Raw genomic sequence first — 6,000 nt, 5'->3', positions numbered from 1 at the left:
TAAAACATTCAAGTCTCAAGGATTCTATATTATAGCTAAACAGAACAACTTCACTTTAGTTCACCTTAATTAATTATCATCCATTTCCAAAATACTAAACTTCTTCACATAATAAATTTCATCTTCTTTGATAAAATTCAACAAATAAAGCACTAGTTTTCGCTGTTTCTAAATTACAATAGTATGATCTAAGATTCTGAGGCTTGCATTGCAAATTCCGCACCAAACGCATAATCAGTTCATCACCGCGAATCAACAATTGCGAACATACGAAGCGTATTAAGCTAACATGAAAAAAAAAAAAACAAAAACAGAACTCTACTTCACACACTATTGCATTAGCATTTATCAACGTAAATGGAAGAATAAGGGAAAAATAAAAATTAAATTAAATTACCTGAAGAGCCTTAAAATGAGAGAATCAGAACTCAAATCTTGTATCAGCTGCAGATTTCGAAGAAGCCTTGTTCTTACTCAACCGAAATATCCTCTCGTCTCTCTTCTGAATCACACTCACGTTCGTAATTGGTAACTGGTAAGGTTTCGTGTGATTAATCGTAATGAATGGAATACAATACTTACCATTCCACATTTCCTGGTGACTGCTTGTGCTTCGGTTCAAGGGTGTCGGAAGAGTATCCGTATGGATTGTGCGTTACAGCCACACCAGGATTCACCTGTGTTGATTTGCTTGAAATAGGTCTATGTATGTTCCTATGGCTCCAGAGAAACATCTTCCACCAGAGTCTCTTACTTCCAGAAGGAAGAACTTGGCTTGAGGAATGCCTTCTCAACATAACTCTATCAGCACTGCAGTGAGTCATCACATACCTGGGGCTTTCAAGATTAGCAGCCACTTTACCTGCTGTAAGTTCCTGTAAATTCTCGAAAGATTGCGACTTTGAATCTGGGAATTGATGAATTGTATTACCGAGAACATCCCTTCTTTCCAGGTTTGAGCATGATCGAGTGAGTTTGGGAGAATCCCAGGAGGCTGCAAATTATTTCACCATTTCACCGTTAGGCTTGAATTTGGGCTTGGCCAGGATAAGGGATTAGGGTTAGAATTTTTTTTAATAGGGATTTAATTGTATTTTTAAATTATTAGAAATTTAAATGTTTGTAAAATAAAAAATTAAGGATATATTTGTCTTTTTATAAAAAATTTAAATATAATTCGGTTTATATTGTGTAAATTGATCGGAACAAACCGAATCTAATAATTATAATACGAACAATTAGATTTATTATTTTTCTCTAATAAACCGATTTTATTCTGAATTATTAAAAAATAATTTATTAACCGGTTTAATAAAAATGTTCAATCATATTTTGCCACGTATGAATGTCTTTAAAAAAAGACATTTTTTGTGTCTTTATGTAAGTGGTCTCCCACTTTTTAAAGCTACACTTTTTACTTAAAACCGTAACTTTTCACAAAGAAAAGCGTCACCGAATGGAAAAAAGTAAATTAGAAGATTTAAGAGAAGAAATAATTAAGTTATCAAAATTAATAGATCAAAAATTAATGATTTTAACTAATGTTAACTGTAATGACACCGAATTCTTAAAATCAATACAAAATGATTTTTCTCAAAATCTTTATTTTACTATAAGTTTTATTGAAGGACTTCAAAAACCTGAAAAAACTTATTTTTCACACGGAATTTCTAAAAAATGTTACCATGGAAATGATTCCCCACATCTTTATCATACTTTTAACCCACAATTAAATTCTATAGTAGATATGCTTGAAGAAATATTAGTATCCATAAAATTTCAGAGAAATAAGGAAAAAGAGAATCCCAAAGAAGAAAAATTTCAAAATATAATCAAAATAACAGATTTAAAAGTAAAACCACCACTAAAATTATGAATATTGAAGAAAAATTAGAAGAAGTTACAATGCTTTTTAAACAATTAAAAATGGCTCAAGAAAATAATATTATGGAACAGGGATTTCAAATAGAAGAAGAATTAGTAAACTCTGAAAATATAGAAAATGAAGAACACATTCTAGATTATTCAAGTGACGAAGAACCAGCAATTCCAATACAAGTGAAAAATGAAGCTGGAACATCAAAGGATAATCAATCCCAATTTAAATGGGAAACAGGTTTTGATAATTATGCTTTTAAAAAAGGGTTTACAAATAAAAATTCAAAATATACAAAAATACCATCAAAATACGTTCCTAAAATCCAGGAAATGGAAGGAGATAGAATGCTCGATTTAGACTGTAAAAAGAATGAAAAATAAATTTTCGAAAATTGGTTGAATTCCTTTTTATTAGAAGCCTTTACTAATCCAAAACTTAGTGAATTGTCTGGAAGAGATATTTGGAATTACATAGGGTTTCATACTAAAGGAACTATAAGAGATTATATGACATCAATAGAAAACCAAATAATAGAAGATTTAACAACAAAAACAACAGCTTATGATAAGATATTATATATAATGATGATTCTATATAAAGAATTTTTTGGAAAAAATATTATAGATCATAGACAAGAAGTCTATAATAAAGAATATCAAGAAGCAAAAAACCATTTAGCTAATATTCAGATACATGATCTATGTAATGTAGAGTCTTATATATGTGAATATAGAATACATTATTACAAATTAAAAGAAGAAGATAAAAATCATTATCTTAGTATGTATATAACAAAACTTCCATATCCTGCTAATGAATTTATAATGGGAAGATTTATAAGAGAAATAAATAGAGGAACAATTGAAAATAACTTTGGTGGAGCAACCTCTGCAATAAGAGAGGAAATAAAAGAACGTTGTATGCAAGAAGCAACTCAAAAAAGATTTGCAAATATAATTAGAATTTGCTGTCAAGATAATGAAGAAATACCTCAAAAATATGGTCTTAATAAAAATTTTCAAAGAAAAAGAAAATATCAATTTAGAAAAAGAAAATACTATCCAAACTGGAGAAAAAAGAGATATTTTAGAAAGGAACATAATAATAAAAATAAAAGACAAAGAAATAACTATTGCCCGAATAAAAAAGAAAAATGTAAATGTTGGTATTGTCAAGAAGAAGGACACTATGCAAATAAATGTCCGAAAAAGAAGGATAAAAAGGATCTTACTAAACAAATAGAAATTGCTAAGTCTTGTTTCATGGAACCTTTAGAGGAATCTGATGATAACATAGACTATATTTTTGAATATGTCTCGGAAACAGACTCAGAGACTGAGTAATAATGCCACGTTTATTACTATAAAAATAACAGAAAAGTTTATAAATGCTTTCATAGATTCTGGAGCAACACAATGTTTTGCTAGTTCAAATATAAAACTTGATTGGAAAAAATTAAAGAAACCATTAAGAGTTAGAATAGCTGACAAATCAATACATAAAATTGACCAAAAAGCAGAGATGGTTGAAATTTTTATTCAAAATTATAGGTTTATTGTTCCATCTATATATATGTTAGATTCTGGAATGGATTTTATCATAGGAAATAACTTTTTAAAGCTATATCATCCATTCATTCAAGAATTAACATATATAGTTTTAAAAGCTCCACACGATTCTTCAATAAATCAAAAATCAAAACGTATAAAAATACCGACTACTACTATAGATAAGATCTTAAAATTTAAAATATTCTCTATATTAGAAACATATTATTTAAATCTATACTTTCAGATAAATATCCCAAAAAATAATCTTGAAATAAAAATAGAAGAACTTTTGGATAAAATTTGTGCTGAAAATCCTTTAGATATTAAAAATACAAATAACGAATTAGTAAGTATTAAATTAAAAGATCCTACAAAAGAGATAAATGTTCCAAATAAAATTCCTTATTCCGCAAGAGATAGAGAAGAATTTTCCCTAGAATGTAGAGATCTTTTGGAAAAAGGAATTATAAGATTAAGTAAAAGTCCTCATGCGGCTCCAGCCTTTTATGTCGAAAACAATAATGAAATTAAAAGGGGAAAACGAAGAATGGTTATTAACTATAAGAAGATGAATGAAGCAACTATTGGTGATGCTCATAAACTTCCAAGAAAAGATTCTATTTTAGAAAAAATCAAAGGAGCAACTTGGTTTTCATCTCTTGATGCAAAATCAGGATATTGGCAACTTCGTTTAGACGAAGAAACAAAGAAATTAACTGCCTTTACTTGTCCAACAAAAGAATCAACAAGTGTGTTGCTCTATGAATGGAATGTATTACCATTCGGATTAAAACAAGCCCCAGGTATTTATCAAAGATTTATGGAAGAAAATCTAAAAGAGTTAAATGAATTTGTTTTAGTGTATATTGATGATATACTAATTTTTACAAAACAGGATAGAGAAGATCATCTTCAAAAATTATTAATAGTTTTAGAAAGATGTAAAGAAAAAGGATTAGTTCTTAGCAAAAAGAAAGCAAGAATAGCAAAACAAGAAATAGAGTTTCTTGGATTAATTCTATCCACTCAAGGAAAGCTAAAACTTCAGCCAAATGTCCTAGAAAAGGTAAATTTATTTCCTAATAGAATAGAAGATAAAAAACAATTACAAAGATTTTTAGGATGTATAAATTATATTTCTGATCAAGGATTTTTAAAGAATATAACAGAATACACTAAAAGCTTATTTCCAAAAATAAGTATTAAAAAAGAATGGAAATGGGATGAAAAAGATAGTATGCAAATTCAAAGGATTAAAAAATTATGTGAAAAACTTCCAGAACTTTATATTCCAGAAGAAAATGACTACTTAATAGTAGAAACAGATGCTTCAGACATAACCTGGTCGGGATGTCTAAAAGCTAAGAAAGCTATAAAAAGTTTGGAACAAGAAAAAGAATCACTAGATTCTAAAGATTCCCCAAAGGAATTACTTTGCAGGTATATTTCAGGGACTTTTACTCCAACAGAACAGAGATATACCACGCATGAAAAGGAAACTCTAGCAGCAATTAAATCTCTTAAGAAATGGAAAATTGATTTACTACCTAGAGAATTTACATTAAGGACAGATTCAAGTTACCTAACAGGTTTCATACGATATAATTTAAAAGTTGATTATAATCATGGACGATTGGTAAGATGGCAATTATTTTTGTTACAATATCCAATAAAAATTGAATATATTAAGGGTGATAAAAATGTTATTGCAGATACATTAACAAGAGAATGGAGTTCGTCTACAACGCGTTAGATCAAGAAATTCAAAAATATGAGCAAGAACTCGAAAAATGCAAGCATTGTCAGCAAATAAGGACACAGATCCAATCTCTCAAGAAGGCCATCGAAGCAATGAAATCAACACAACAAACAAAATCATCAGAGTTCAGCCAGCTAAGCGTGGTGGACAAATCAGGTGAAGAAAAAATTTCAGAAAATAAAACGATTGCTGAAATTATAAAAAAATCCACCCAAGATAAAAAATATTATGTAATTTATAATGGCCCCATGAAAGGAGTATATGATGCTTGGGAAAAAGCAGCACCATTCACACATCAATCAAGGATAATTCATAAAGGAGGGTTTCTAACACTGGAAGAGGCAAAGGAATCCTTCAGGGAATATGAAGCTCTCCATCCAGAGCAAACTCTAAAAAGAGCAGATAAAGCTCCAATTCAAACCCAGAGAACAGGGATAATAAGAAACATTCCTACAAGGGCCGAAATCAAGGAAAAGAAAAGGGTCTGTAGATCTAATCTCAGAGAAACCCTTAACATAGTCCTGAATTGGACTGAAGAAAAAAGGGCAATTTTGGGATATTATCCTATTGCCAAAGAACAGCTAACAAAGCTGGTTATATTTCCAGATGCTTCCCCATCTGACACCTATCAGTTTTTCCAGTATGGATTAATTGATACAATTTTAATTTTTAATGATTTAAAAATTATTAGTGAGTTTCCTGCAGGATTCGTTGATGCAGTAAAGAGATTTAAAAATATGATTGACAATGTAAATCCAAGGGATATATCCCTAAAATTTACAAATAATCAACCTATTTTTAATGAAGAAGAA

Source organism: Arachis hypogaea, chromosome 11, assembly GCF_003086295.3.
Source record: "Arachis hypogaea cultivar Tifrunner chromosome 11, arahy.Tifrunner.gnm2.J5K5, whole genome shotgun sequence".
In the NCBI taxonomy this organism is placed as follows: domain Eukaryota; kingdom Viridiplantae; phylum Streptophyta; class Magnoliopsida; order Fabales; family Fabaceae; genus Arachis; species Arachis hypogaea.
Note: the sequence above shows the minus strand (reverse complement) of the source record.